Genomic DNA, 16,569 nt, shown 5'->3' with positions numbered 1-16,569 from the left:
TAGGACCACAGCACAGAACTTCAGGCAGTCAGGTAGATGGACAATATCAAAAAAATATTACTAACTAAATTTGAAAGCCATTGCTCTGCACACAACATCAAAAAGAAACATCTTTGCATTTTATATTTGCATTTTATGTGATCTAATCTAGTCCACACATGAAGGAAACTTACCAACATTCACGGTCAAGTGGGCTCAGGACAGGAGCTGCAAATATCTATAATCCCCTTATAATGCTCTTACACCCATAATGCTGGCAAAGCATCAAGGGAGGTGTAATCCAAAACATATGGAGTGCCAAAGGTTGCCTATGCCTGGCCTACAGTGTCTATTTAATTTAAAAAAAATTTTTTAGATGAGCTGCATTTTCTGTCTATGCACAAGTCTAGAATCTATCAACTTACTCACAAATATGCCCTGTCTACGCAAGATTGTGACTCCTCTCATAAATTGCTATCATGTTGGCAGTGACCCATCTAGACTCCATGTTATATGAGCTTCGCAGTTTGATCGCTGCTGGCATTGTTTGACTGTTGCTGGCTTTCTGCTGCACCTAGCACTGGGAAAATCACTAGAAATAGAGATTCCACTCTCCATTACAAAGGGAGCCACTTGACAAATCCCAGGATTAAAATTAGACATGTCCCGAACGGTTCGCTGGCGAACAGTTCCTGGTGAACATAGCTTGTTCGTGTTCGCCACGGATGGCGAACATATGCGATGTTCGGTCCGCCCCCTATTCGTCATCATTGAGTAAACTTTGACCCTGTACCTCACAGTCAGTAGACACATTCCAGCCAATCAGCAGCAGACCCTCCCTCCCAGACCCTCCTACCTCCTGGACAGCATCCATTTTAGATTCATTCGGAAGCATGCTAGGCTGAACGTGCGTATATCATGGCTAGTTGCACTGAGGGTATGAGTATATAGCAGTACATTGCTGTGAAAGATGGCTGTCATGTTTAGGGTGTAGCTTGCATGTTATCAACTGTGTATTTATATCAGCAGCTCCACCACTAGTTATAAATCAAGTGTGAGTCACCCCGTGAGATGAGACTAGTGAATAACATAATACATGAACGGTTAAGGTAAAGGCATGTAAGGAACTACGACAATAAACTCTTTAGGAGGTGAAATAATGACATGTTTAAACGCTTGCTACTTTATGATTAGTTAATGTGCAGAGAGCAGTTCATGTGATCAAAGGCATTGTGTGGAGGATCGGCTATAGTGGGACATGCTTGGCAGGCTGCTGTTTACTGCTTGTGCTCATCTGATCCCTTCTGGGTGCCAGGTGCAGACCCTGGGAGTCCCTGATACCTGAAACAACAAAGGCAAGTCTCTGGCTGAGTGCCGGGTTCGCGGCTTGAGGTGGTGGAAGCTTGTATTGTCGGGTGGTCGGATCTGTCCCGGTGGTGTTTCACGTCCGGTGCGGGATTGTGGTGGCTTAAGGTGGAGGCGAGTGCTTGACGTGGGTCAGGCTCTGCATTTCTGTTTGTGCCTCCGGTCCCGTCTTCGATGCCTTTTGCGTTGGTGGATTTTAATGGGGACTGCTTCGCTTAGCTGTGGTGGAGCTTGTTGGGGCTGTGGTGGAGCTTGTTGGGGCTTCCTGCTTGTTATTTGCTTCCAAAATTTATTAAAGAGTCTGTCCAGCTTAGACTCAATATCCTGCCATGCTTTGCTGGTACCAGGAGGACACGCGGCTGCCGCCATATTGGGAGAGTCGCAGATGAGTATGTCAGCCTGGGCGGCTGTGCTCTGTGCGTCCATTAGCTCCAGACAGCCTCTCAGGGGTGGACTGGGATAACCCCCACCGGTCCGAGGGGGGGGGGGTGTAACGGAGCTCCTGCCGGGAAGTAGCTGCTCCTGGGCATCCCAGGATCGGGAGATCGTCCGCCTCTCCCACCCGGTGAGCACCAGGCCACACTTGCAACGCGGAGGTAAGTAAGACTCTGTCGAGTTGCTGACCGCTATTAAGCATGTCGGGTCGGTCAGGTAGGAGCAACATTGCTGGGTCATCCCCTTCTGGGGTGAAATTCGCTTGTTGATAGCTGCTTAAAGTGAGATATTGAGGGAGCTCACACGAAGTGCGTCTTTCCTCTATGACAGCTAGGCCCCGCCCCCCGGAAGCTGCATTCTTAGTGAGAGGAGGGACAGTGTAGCTGCTGCTTATTTAATAGGGAAATCGATAGCTAGGCTAGTGTATTCAGTGTCCACTACAGTCCTGAAGAACCCCCAAAAAGCCATTTTTAGGGCTAGAACATCAGTCTGCTTTTTTTTTTTTTCTGTGTAATCTAATTGCAGTTGCCTGCCTTCCAGCGTGTGTGTCAGGCTCACAGCGTATACTGTGCCCACTTGCCCAGTGCCACCACTCATATCTGGTCTCACAATAGCTTGCATTAAAAAAAAAAAAAAAACTTGTTTGACTGTAATATAATAGCAGTCAGTTTCCTTCACACGTGTGCGTTTCAGGGCCTGCCAGGGCACAGTGTCACATCAGTGCAACTCATATCTGGTGTAAGAGTAGTGTACATAAAAAAAAAACTAGAAATTTGACTGTGAAATAATAGCAGTCAGTTTCCTTCACAGTTTCCTAAAAAAAAAATACAGGGGGCTTGTTGTCACCTTTCGGGGACCCTTGGTGTTGTACGTGGCTGGGTGGAGGAAGAGACCTTCAATGACATCAGTGAGGACAAGGAACGGGACATGGCTAGCTTGGTATCCAACCTTGTGCAAATGGGGAGTTTGCGGTTGTGCAAATGGACTGTTTGCGGTTGTTTGCGGTGCGTTACACGGGGAGTTTGGTCTGTCACTGTGAAGCGGGCGTAACCCTTACACTACCTGATCGATACAACATCATACCTGATGTTTTAAAGCACGTTATTCCAAACAATTTAGGAATGTTAGGTGATTTATGCCCTTTATGGATTAAAACCAGTTTTGCCATGGATCCCCCTCCGGCATGCCACAGTCCAGGTGTTAGTCCCCTTGAAACAACTTTTCCATCACTATTGTGGCCAGAAAGAGTCCCTGTGGGTTTTAAAATTCGCCTGCCTATTGAAGTCTATGGCGGTTCACCCGGTTTGCCCGTTCGCGAACATTTGCGGAAATTCGCGTTCGCCGTTTGCGAACGGAAAATTTTATGTTCGCGACATCTCTACTAGGTAAAAACTGGGTGCAAGGTGTAGGACACAGAAATTTCAATCTACCTCAGTCTTGGGAGTTCTGTGAATTAAAATTAAATGTAATTAAATTAATTAAATATCAGCTTCCTCCGCAAGGAAAAAAAAACGCCTCCATCCATGAAAACAAAGAAGAAAGGAACTTTTATTAAATAAAGTTACATCATGACTCAGGCATACAGGGAGAAGAACTACATCAATTCTAATGTGTTTCATATGCAGTGAACATTTTGGATATTTGTTTTATTCATAAGTGTTTAGGGTGCTTCTTTCTCTGATGTACATCCTTAATTTTTCAATAAACATTTATGGGATGCATAGCTTGCACATAAATGCAGGATAAAAAAAGAAATTTTGTGCGTAGACTGATTTTTAGAGATACATAAAAATTGAAATGATGCACATTTACACCATTTAGTTTATATGAACCTTATAGTGTTAAGAATACAAACATGTATTCCTAACACTATAGTTCTGGAATAAATGTTTAGGCGACCGGCCCCTCTCTCTGCAGAGTGAAAAGGTGATTTTGCCAAGCCAGTCTCGCCACAGCTGGCCCCGCCTCCATGGCTGAGATCATCACTCTTGGCGTGGTTATCTGGACAATAGGCAAACAGATTAGTGATACACAATATATCTAATAATAGGAAGAGTGAGCAATAGCCTATATATTCTGCTAATAGCCTCTCTTTCTGGTGTAACCATGCATTATACATTATGAAGGTACATTACCACTTGCCAACAACTGGACGTCCAGACACCAAAATAGCACTTTTTGGGCTAATGACCTAATATGCTTTAAATTGTCTTTTTTTTGCAACTCAGAAGGACATCCAGATCTTAAAAAAATAACTCCAACAGTGCTGCTTGATTATGAGTTTATCAGTTTTCAAAGATCTACATTCTACAGCAAGAGGCTCTCAATGGTCTTATGTGTGGTTTCTGGCCATTGACCCGTATTTTAATTACACCTATAATCTGAATGACGGCATGGTGTTTTCGCTTGGCCAAAAGGTTCGTTTAGAGCTATTTTGTATCTGTTCATGTAGCGCTCATTTCCTGCTCTTTGTGAAATTCAGGGATACTTTTAGCAGGCATTTGACATTGATGTGCATATTTGAACTTGTCTCAATGTGCTGCTTCATATAAAACACATTTATATTTAAACCGTTACTGACCCTTTAATGTATATCTATCAGGAGATGAAAAAGCCATCCGATTGACCTAAATCAATGCATTCATCTCAGTAAATAGCAACGATGGTAGCAGCTTCTGAGAGATTTAACCTTGCAGACACTTAGCAGGAGAGATTCTTACTGAGAAAAACACTGACTATCCTTACTCATTAAGTTTATTAAGCTCTAAAATAAGATGCTGTACAAAATATAGATCCTAATTCCTTATGCCGCAGTTTTAGAGATATTTAATTCCAGACTGTGTAAGTTCGTCTGAGAACTAAATTAAAAATAAATATTACTTGCAATATAGTATAAATTTGTATTTAAAATGTATTCATTCAGAAAAGAATCATATAATGTGGCTTCAATAGATATTTGGGATGTGATATACCATTTAGTTATATGAGAGGAAATTGGCTTTTTGCAGGATTTAGTTTACATTACATTATCACATTACATTAGGGCTTTCAATTTGAGGTCCTATGCTACTTTAAAGTTACTTGCCCTTGCAAGATACTGTGCTCACCGGAGGTGAATTTCTACTTGCAAGAGCTAAATTCTCACTCGCAATTGGCTCTTTATATCCCCTCTCTTTAATGCCCTTCCTATAGTTTTTTATAATATACATCGGACATAATTTTATAACTTTGTTGTACTTTTGTTATGTAGACATGTTTTGTAGAAGATGTATAGTGTGTTTGTTTGTAGAGGATGCGTAGGCACAGAGCAAATTATTATGATATTTTTTTATGTAACCAGAAGCATAATAATAACTAAAACTTTCCTACACTGACAGCATTTATTTTGTTTTCAAGTGCATTACCTAAAAATAGCTTAAAATATGCAAAAACAATAGATTCAAAATAATAAGAAATTATAAAATAAAGTCACATGTGATGTTACTGCAGCATCTGAAGTGGTCTGGTTGCAGCATCTGAAGTGGTCTGGTTGCAGCATCTGAAGTGGTCTCTCATCAAACTAGGAAACAATGTTGCTCACTTTTTATAGCACTGTCTGCTGGCTTTATCCCGTAAAAGTCAGCAGATCACATACAGCAGTATTTTACACTGTAATAAGTACAAAATGGAAAACACTGCGGCCTTAGAGGAGATGAGGAAAGGGTGAATGTTTTTATAATTATTATTTTAATTAATTCATAAAAAATTGTTAAAAAAATGAAGACGATTTATTTTTCAGAACTCCACGCAATGTACAAATGCAGCATAACCTGCTTATTGAACCTATCATAGGTGGTGGCATGGGGTGCCCCTTTGAGGAATTTGTAAACCCTAGTAATTAGTAGTTATATACAAATGTCACAGAATACATGAAAATACAGATAGAGAACAAAAAACCTAGCACTTCATCTTCTCACACAAATGCCAAACTGTGAAGAATGGAATTGCAAATGAATTACCCTCACATAGGGGTGTTAAACATAGATTTGTTTTTAGTAAACAGTTGTTACATGGACACTGTAAGCACTCTGAAAACTTCATATTATTGATGTTGTTATAGTGCCTGCAGTCCTGCCCTGTCTGTCTTACCCCCCAAACTCTTTATTTCACCAATTAGAAGGTATATGTGTCCTGTTACTTCAGACTACTTAGCTTTTATATGTTAAGGAGCTAAAGTCAGTCAACACTTCTAGTAATTCCACAGGACATGGGTTTAAGGGTTTCTCCAACCCTTTTATTAATGTATGCTTTGTGAAGTCAGGACAGTCGCACAAGGTCCAATCACAGGCTTCTCACAAACTAACTAGATAAATAAACTGATTGAACTCTTAAAGGACAACTATAGGCACCCAGACCACTTCAGCTTAATTAAGTGGTCTGGGTGCCAGGTCCAGCTAGGATTAACCCTTTTTTTCTGTAAACATAGCAGTTTCAGAGAAACTGCTATGATTACCTATGGGTTAATCCAGCCTCTAGTGGCTGTCTCGTTGACAGCCGTTAAATGGCTTCCGTGCTTCTCACTGTGATTTTCACAGTGAGAAGACGCCAGCGTCCATAGGAAAGCATTGAGCATTGAGAATGCTTTCCTATGGACTGACTGAATGCGCGCACGGCTCTTGCCGCGCATACGCATTCAGCCGGTGACGGAAGAAGAGGGAGGAGAGGAGGAGGAGAGCTCCCTGTCCGGCGCTGGAGAAAGAGGTAAGTTTAACCCCTTCCTCCCCCTAGAGCCCGGCGGGAGGGGGACCCTGAGGGTGGGGGTACCCTCAGGGCACTATGTGCCAGGAAAACAAGTATGTTTTCCTGGCACTATAGTGGTCCTTTAAATGGCAGAGAACGGAGCAGTGACACTACAGAGGCATAATCTATTCACCAATACTGCTTTGTTAAGCTAAAGTTGTTTTGGTGACTATACTGTCCTTTTAAGATAATATTTTTTTTTTTAAAAAGTGGTAGGAGGACCAGACTAAAAATACTAGTTTATATTGCTACCAACATTTCTTATGATGGCCCACTCTGTACTATAGAAAAGGTTCAAAACTGTGAAGAATGGAATTGCAAATGAATTACCCTCACATAGGGATGTTAAATATAGATTTGTTTTTAGTAAACAGTTGTTACGTGGACATTGTAAGCACTCTGAAAAGTTCACATTATTGAAGTTGTTATAGTGCCTGCAGTCCTGCCCTATCTGCCTTACCCCCCAAACTCTTTATTTCACTAATTAGAAGGTTTGGAAGAGTGGCTTCAAGCATTCTAGGTATGAGAGAGAAAGAGAGGGAACCTTACTTCCTGACTCTCATACCGTAACATTCCATGACGTGATGCATGCATGCTCAGTGCCATCACGGTCGACTATATAGTCTTAAATGATTCGCTGAAATAATTTCAATTCCTTTTTTTTTTTCTTTTTTTTTTTACATGTGAGGGATACCTGATTGAAAAGAGGCATCAGGGCTGTAGCGTTAGGAATACAGAGATATGTATTCAATACTCTACAGTATTCCTTTAAATAAATAGCTAGTTTTGTGAGTAATTATTTCAGCCACAAATACTGGAAAATGTAAAATGTTCTCACACTGTGTTTTAAATATATTCTCTAATATCAGCACAGCAGTTGTTGAATTTTACAAAAGGCCCACATAACATTTTATCTTCTTTGCTTTATGTTTATCTTCCTACAACTAAATCTAGGTGTTTGCGCAGCCAACTTGAGGGCAGAGATACATATTTTCGTTTTGAACTATTTCCTAGCAACAACATGCGTTACCAGAGATCTTGAGATTCAGACCCAGCACGAGCCTCTCGTCCCTTCTTCATCTCATTAAAATTGAAGCTTGATGCCCTAGTCACGTTAAGACACTAAATGAAAAATAAGATCACAAAAGGCACTTTGTAAAAAAGCAAAAACAAAACAACAACCACAAAAACAACACAGTAATTGTACTGAAAATATATGATTTGAAAACAATTTTTTTTAGTCAACAATTAAAGTGCTATGGGACAGGAATATCTATATGTTCTGCTTATTTTAAAAATAAAAAAAGTCTATTATTACTGCCATGTTTCCTAACCTATAAATGGTGATTCAATTAATTTCTTTAAAGGGACACTACAGGTACCGCAAACACAACATTTCATAGTAGTGTTTATCATGCTATGAACCTGTCTGTTTATGTCCTGACTTGTTTGATATTTTAATCTTCATCTTTAGCACTTTATCACTACGCTCCTTCACCCAACCTGCATCGTGTAAGTTATTGTTTATTTCACTATCATATGGGTTATTATCATTGATTCCTCAATAAAACCTTTCTTGTACCTTCATGCCATGAGCTTATTCTGCTTGCTATGGCTATGCAAGTCTGCCTCCTGAACCAAGTTATGCCTTGAGTGGTAGAGAGCATAGAGCGTGCTACACAGCATTAATCCTCTAAGTGTAGGAGATAGACATACGCGGTGCTTGCAGGCAGTGCATGCAGTGTGTTAGTGGTAGAGCCAGTGAGTGTGTGTTTAAGCAGTGTGTGTAAGTGTGCATGTGTGTGTGTTTGAGCCAGTGTGTGTGCAAGAGCCAGTGTGTGTATGTAATGGTCAGTGTGTCTATAAGCAGTGTGTTTGTGTTTGTGTGTGTGTGTGTGTGTGTGTGTGTGTGTAAAAGCAAGTGAGTGTGTGACACAAGGGGGTAAATAAAAGTAGGATGCATAAAAAAAAAGAATGCCAAACAGGGGATACAATATACAAAAAGGGAAACGATAAAGACAATAGGGGCAAAAGGGGGAATATTAGACAGACAGGTGAAGACAAATTTTGGGGGCAGAAAAATGTGTCTTCGCCTGTGTAGGCAGAAGTCCTTGCACTGGCCTGTGCATGCTCATGCTGTACACATATGTGTATGGTTCAATGAGAAAGCAAGGATTACTCAAATGACATCAGTGGGAAGACGGTGGAGAACGGGCACCACCAATAAAGATGAAAATAACAAAATCAGCAAGGATTTAAAATGTAAGTTTGCATGGAGAGCTTCATAGCACAATAACCACTGTAATAAGACATAGTGGCTATCAGACTTTTGATCATGGAAAAATTTGGTTACTCTGATTCTGTTAATCCAGAATTAAAAACCCATTCGGATGAGCCAAGTTTCAACATTAAATCAATTTGGCTAATATGAATTTCATGAAATTGATTTGTTTACTAATAACATTAAGAAAAAAACTAATGGATTTTTAACCCCTCACTTATTGCAGGTGGGTGATGGCAGTGGCGGCTCTAGACTTTGTGAGGCCTAAGACGAAACTCAAACAGCAGGCCACCATTAACACCCAAAGTAAAACAAAAATAGGGGTTGCATTGTGTGTATATGGTGCTGTGGTTGTATTGAAGGACAAGCTTGCAGCGCTGGATACAGAGAGCTAGTCTCTGTATTCATTGTTCAGAGGCTTGCAGTGTCGTGGCTCCCTGTGCATTGTGAGCTCTCCGACTGTAGTTATGGCATAATTTGCAAACTAAATTAATTTGCAATAAACAAATTTAATTAGCAATTATGCCAATCGTTTATACACGACTGAGGGGTATGGTTACATAGCCTTGCATTCGTGTATACATAAGTGCTGCTGTGTGTATTTCTGAGTGTATCTGGCATTGTCTATCCATGTGTGACAGGGTTTGGGGTGAGTGTGGCACAGTTGGACGACAGGATTGTAAGGGTTTATGTGGTAGGGTGAGAGTGACAGGGTGAAGGGGGTGAGTGGGACAGAATTAATGCGTGTGACAGGGTTGAGGGTGAGTGTGACAGTGGAAGAGAAGATGAGTCTGACAGGATTGGGGGGTTAATGTGATAGGGTAAGTGTGGTAAAGCAAGGGCTAGTGAGTTTGGTATGGTTGGAGTGGGTGCGAGTGACAGGATTAGGAGGGGTTAAGCAGGGTGACAGTGTGTGGGGACTGAAAGTGTTTGGCAATGGTTATAGTTTATGTGTAGGGAGTGACAGTGTGTGCGTGTGGGGGTGACAGTGTGTGTGAAGGGGGTGTCAGTGTGTGTGCTAATGATAGAGTATGAGTGGGGGATGACAAGATGTGTGGAGGAAGGCTGTGACAGCGCTTGTCTGTGTGCGTGCGGGGGGCTGTGACAGGGTGTTTGTGGGGAGGCTGTGATAGGGTGGGTGTGGGGTGATAGGATGTGGGTGGGGGCTGTGACAGCGTAGGGGGCTCTGATAGGGTGGGGGAGCTGTGACATGGTAACGGGAGCTCTGACAGGGTGGGGGGCTGTGGGAGGGTAGGGGGAACTCTGACAGGGTAGGGGGCTGTGAAAGGGTTGCGGGGCTGTGAGAGGATGGGGTGGCTGGGAGCTGTGACGGGGTAGGAGGTGGGGGGCTGTGACAGGGTAGCAGTGGTGGGGGAGCTGTGACAGGGCAGGAGACTGTGAAAGGGTAGGAGGTGGTGGGGGCCGTTACAGGGTAGGAGGTGGTGGTGAGCTATGACAGGATAGGTGTTGGGGGGCAGTTGTTGACAGTGTAAGAAGTGGTAAGGGACTGTGACAGGGCAGAGGTGGCAGGGGGCTGTGACAGGGCAGTGGATGGTAGTAAGCTGTGACAGGGTAGGGATGGTAGGGGGGCTGTGACAGGGTAGGGTTCTGTGAAAGGGTAGGAGGTGGGAGGGCTGTGACAGGGTAGAAGGTGGTTCTGGGCGGTGATAGGGTAGGAGTCGGAGGACTGTGACAGTGTAGGAGGTGGCACTGGGCTGTGATAGGGTAGGGGGGCTGTGACAGGGTAGGGGTGGTGGGGGCTGTGACAGGGTAAGAGGTTTGTGACAGGGTAGGAGGGGTGGGGGGGCTGTGACAGGGTAGTGGGCTGTGAAAGGGTAGGAGATGGTGGGGGGGTTGTGAAAGAGTAGGAGGTGGTGGGGGTTTGTGAAATATTAGGATGTGGTTGGGGACTGTGATAGGGTAGGAGGTTGGGGACTGTGATAGGGTAGGAGGTGGTGGGCTCTGACATTGTAGGAAGTGGCAAGGGGCTGTGATAGGGTAGGGGTGGTGGGGGGCTGTGACAGGGTAAGGGGGCTGTGACAGGGTAGAGATGGTGTGTGGGCTGTGACAGGGTAAGGGGGCTGTGACTGGGTAAGGGTGGGGGGGGGCTGTGACAGGGAAGAGGGTGGTAGGGGCAGGGCCGGTGCAAGGATTTTTGCCGCCCTAGGCAAAAGTAAAGTTTTCCGCCCCACCCCCCATATGACATCACAATGCCCTACCCATATGATCTGCCATGTTAACTAACGCCAGTGCTGCAGTGCCGCCGTGTTTACATTAAAAGGCCTGCAGGAACAGGCTATAGACACCAGAACCACTACATTAAGCTGAAGTGGTTCTGGGGACTATAGTGTTTCTTTAATGTGAGGTAAATTAGAGATTAGTGCCACGAATAATATATTAGATTGCCTACTTACAACCAGATGAGGATGATGATGGGCTCTAGCTGCAGTCTGGCTCCACTGGTCTGGTGTAGAACAGGCTCTCTGGAGGCTGTTTGTAACTGTGGTCACAAAAATCAATGTTCTGGGAGAACGGGAAGCAGCTCCATTTTTTTTTACGCCTTTTACACAGCTCAAGGTCTGAGTCCCAGGGTCCACCATCATGTTCCACCAATGAGTTTGTTCACAGGAGGTGGAGTAGGGGATGTCCTGATATGTGTGTAAGGAATGCATTGTGTGAATCTGTGTTTGTATGTGTAAGGGCTGCAAGGTGTGTTTCTGTGTATATACGGGATGCAGTGTGTGCGTCTGTAAGGTTTGCATTGAGTGTGTGTAAGGGGTGCATTGAGTGTGTGTAAGGAATGCATTGTGTGTAAGGGTTTCATTGCTTGTCTGTGTGTGTAATTGTCATGCCTGAACTACCGGTATTTCCTTGTCTCTTCCGGGTTGACGGAACCTAGCCACACCCCCTTCTCTGACGCGGTCTCCCCGCGCTACATAATGCGACCGCGCCAGATACAAGACGCTGGATTATTGAACAGCGTTACCGCGATATCAAACCGGCTAAAGATTTTCTTCAAACCTCTACCTGTGAACCGAACCGGACTGGAAATCTACATACCCTCCTTCTCCTCTCCTCGACCACGGCTAGTATCTGGACCTTCCTCATCCTGTTTGCGAAACTTCCCTCCCCGGAGGAGAACTCTGGGAACCTGATTTTTGCCCTTGGAAGCTAAGTAAATGGCTAAATCCGTAATAAGAGCTTACCTGCTCTCGAGCCTGCTAAGCATTCCTGCTACAGCCTGCTCTCAAGTCCGTTAAGCATTCATGCAACATCCTGCTCTCAGGCCTGCTATCTCTAACTCCAAAACGAATCTCCTGCTTCAACTTCATTCTAATTTCCTCCGTTGCAAACTCCAATGTGCTATATTGAATGTATGTCAGAAGCTGCTTACTCCGTTTAAACAAACAGCGAAGTAATTAAAGATACAGTACCTTCATTATCCATAATTGAATACACAGTTCTTATTCTATTCTCTAATTATCCTAGTCAACAATCTAAGTCCTATGAGATCTGCAGTTGTGCTCCATATCAATATATGTAAGCATTACAGAATAATCCAGCCTTTGTAATGGATCCAGCAGATCCAGTCACTGTCCAGTCCAGTCGATACACTTGCCCAAGGCATGCAAGACCTACAGGTTACAAATGAACGGATTCTCACTTATGTCAGAGACTTACAAACACATACTCCTCATACTGTTATGCACTCAGCTAGCGACCCTGCTGTCTGTAATCCCTAAAAGTTTTCTGGAGATCGATCCAAATACAACACAGATCGATGCAAATTATTAATTGCTTTAAAACCTAGATCTTATCCCACTGAAAGATCTAAGGTTTGTTCAGTTATCTCCTTTCTAAGAGGTGAACCTATGGCCTGGGCCCATTCCTTTTTGGAAAATGACGACCCCATCTTAGACTCATTGGATGAATTTTTTGAAGCCATGTCTCTTCTTTATGAAGATCCCAACAAACAATCTACAGCTGATTTAACCATTAGAACCTTACATCAAAAACATAGACCCGTCGAAGACTACATTGCTGAATTTAAAAGATGGGCAATAGAAACCCAATGGAATGACATAACCCTGCGCAACCAGTTTCGAATTGGGTTATCCGAAGCAGTAAAGGATGAACTTTCTAGAACTGAACTCCCTACTACATTAGATGCTCTGATTCAACTATCAATCAGCATTGACAGAAGACTTAGAGAAAGAAAGGCCGAAAGAGCTCTCTCGAGTTCATTATGGAAACAAACCATTCAGTCCTTCAAAAACTATTGAAAAACCATCATTACAAACTGAACCTATGGAAATAGGGGTAATAAGAAGTCCTCTCACTCTAGAGGAGAAAACCAGAAGACGACTACTAAACCTCTGCATGTATTGTGCCTCACAAGATAATTTGATCCCAGAGTGCCCCTTATTGAAACGGCCAAAAGGCGGTAAGCATGCTTATACCACTTCTATACTAAGTGCACTTCCCTCCAAATCAACCACTCAATTCACCTCTATTTCTCTCATATTACAGTGGGACAAAGAAAGAATTATGACTGCAGCCATTATTGATTCTGGTGCAAACGGGGTGTTCATCGATTCATCCTTTGTAACAAAAAATAAAATTCCTTGTGTTCGCAAAAGCACTTCTGTTTCTGTCAGAGTGATTGATGGCTCCCTCATATCCTCGGGCCCTATACTAAATGAAACCATTCCTGTAAGAGTAACCACTAATCATACTCATACTGAATATCTCATATTCGATGTTATCTCATCACCTCTTTATCCGGTCATACTAGGGATCAACTGGTTAAGGAACCACAACCCTCAAATTACTTGGTCTCCTTTCTCTCTCACCTTTAGCTCTGCTTATTGTAAAGAAACATGCTTACAACATATTCCAATCTTTCAGGTTATTGAAGAACCAATTATACCTCCCTGTTATTCTGAGTTCTCAGATGCATTCAGTAAAAAGGAAGCTGAAACACTCCCACCTCATCGTCCCTACGATTGTCCCATAGACCTCATACCTGGTGCCCCCATCCCTTTTGGGCACATCTATCCTCTCTCTGAATCAGAGTTAAAAATCCTCAAGGAATACTTGGATGAAAACCTCCGTAAGGGGTTCATTAGACCTTCCAGCTCACCTGCTGCTTCCAGTATGTTTTTCGTGAGAAATAAAGACCAGACTATACGTCCCATCATAGATTACAGAGCTTTAAACAAAATAACAGTTAAAAATCGTTACCCTCTTCCCCTGATAAATGAATTGATTGAATGGCTAAAAACAGCTACCATCTACACCAAGCTTGAACTCCGTGGGGCATATAACCTTATTAGAATCAAGGCTGACGATGAATGGAAAACTGCTTTTCGAACAAGATATGGCCTCTACGAGTATCTTGTAATGCCTTTCGGCCTCTGCAACGCCCCCGCAACCTTTCAACACTTTATAAATGACATCTTCAGGGATCTTCTAGATGTTTGTGTTATCATTTACTTAGATGACATTCTTATATATTCCAACACTCCTGAAGAACACAAAAAACATGTGAGATGAGTGTTATCCAGACTTAGAACTCATAAATTATACGCTAAACCAGAAAACTGTCTTTTCAACGTTAATGAAATAACCTTTTTAGGATACGTTATTACACCTCATTCGATAAGCATGGATAGTTCCAAAATCAACTGTATCCTCAACTGGCCCATTCCTTCTAATATAAAACAATTACAAAGTTTTCTGGGGTTTGCCAATTTCTACAGAAAATGTATTAAAAATTACTCCGACGTAGCTCATTCACTTAATCTACTTAACAGCAAAAAACATCCTTTCACTTGGAATGAAAAGGCTCAAGAAGCCTTCGATGAATTAAAAAGAAGATTTACAACTGCTCCTATTCTTCAACTTCCAAACCCCACATGTCTCTGTCCTTGAAACAGATGCTTCAGAGACAGCCATTGGAGCTGTCCTCTCTCAACATAAAACTCCTCAAGATCCTCTTCATCCAGTTGCCTTTTTCTCACGTTCAATGTCTCCTGCTGAAAAAAACTACCCTATAGGAGAAAAATAATTATTGAGTATAAAAGCAGCCTTAGAAACCTGCCAACATCTTCTTGAAGGAACACAAACTCCCATAATGGTTTATACTGACCACAAAAACCTTGAATATCTTCACTCCAACAAGACTCTCTCTGCTAGGCAAGTAAGATGGAATCTTTTCTTTTCTCGGTTTAATTTTCAAATTGTTTTTAGACCCGGATCCAGGAACAAAAAGGCAGATGCCCTTTCCAGAATTCACCAAGATCTTGAATTGGAACCTCCTCCGCATACAATCATCGGAATCTTAACGTCCCTTATAGATGACATAAAAGGTCTAAGTAAAGATGCTCTTGAACTTCCTAAGTCAATCAAGTTATCAAAGAAAGATGGTCTCTATTATTTCAATGACAGGATTTACATTCCTCCCACATTCAGAAATAAAGTCCTCCAATTTATTCATGATTCTCCTCTGGCTGGTCATCCTGAATAAAAAAGACCCTAGAATTATCCAAGAGATATTATTGGTGGCCTCGCCAGGACACTACCATCGAATCCTATGTCAAAACTTGTTCAAACTGCCAAAGATCCAAATCTGAACATCATCACCCATTTGGTCAATTATTGAATCTCCCGATACCGGAAAGGCCTTGGCAATCCATTTCTATGGACTTCTTGGTGGAACTTCCCCCTTCTCAACATCACCATTTTAGTAGTAGTGGACCGCTTCATGAAAATGTCCCATTTTATCCCCTTGAAGAAATTACCCTCATCATCTGAACTTTCAAAAGTATTCCTCGATAATATAGTGAAACTTCATGGACTTCCAGATGAAATTATATCAGACCGAGGAACCCAGTTCACCTCCAAATTCTAGAACGCATTGTGTTCTTCTCTTCGTATTCAATGTAAACTATCTTCCTCTTATCATCCCCAGACCAACGGGCAAACTGAAAGAGTTAACCAATGCTTAGAGCAATATTTACGATGTTATTGTTCCCACCTACAAGATGATTGGATCACATGGTTGCCCATGGCTGAATTTGCATACAACAACTCAGTTCATACCAGTAGCAAAATGACTCCCTTCTTCTCCAATTATGGGTTTCATCCCTCTTCGTTTCCCACTCATACCATTCCTTCATCTAACCCCACCGTTTCGAATCAAATTTCTCAAATGTCTTCCCTATTTCTGAAATTGCATGAAAATCTTGAATTAGCATCTTCTAATCAAAATAAGTTTTTTGATATTAAGAGGCAACCTCCTCCCGCTTATAAAATTGGTGATCTTGTCTGGCTCTCCTCAAAAAACATGTCCACCAACCGTCCTTCAAAGAAGCTGAGTTCCCTCTTTCTTGGTCCTTTTCAAATATTGTCAATTATCAACCTTAACGTTGTGAAATTGAAGCTTCCACCTACTTTGAAAGTTCACCCTGTCTTCCATGTTTCCTTGCTCAAACCTCATCTTCCTGACCCTTTTCATAGATATGCACTTACTACTCCTGATCCTATTTTGGTACAAGGTGAAGAGGAATACGAGATCCAAAAGATTCTGGATTCACGGATCCATCGTGGCTCTCTACAGTACCTCATTAGATGGAAGGGTTACGGAATTGATGAGGATACCTGGGAAAACTCCTCTGTGATCCATGCAGACAGTTTAATTACCACATTCCACAAACGCTATCCGTCTA

The sequence above is a fragment of the Pelobates fuscus genome, chromosome 2, assembly GCF_036172605.1.
Source record: "Pelobates fuscus isolate aPelFus1 chromosome 2, aPelFus1.pri, whole genome shotgun sequence".
In the NCBI taxonomy this organism is placed as follows: domain Eukaryota; kingdom Metazoa; phylum Chordata; class Amphibia; order Anura; family Pelobatidae; genus Pelobates; species Pelobates fuscus.
This window is presented reverse-complemented; position numbering follows the sequence as displayed.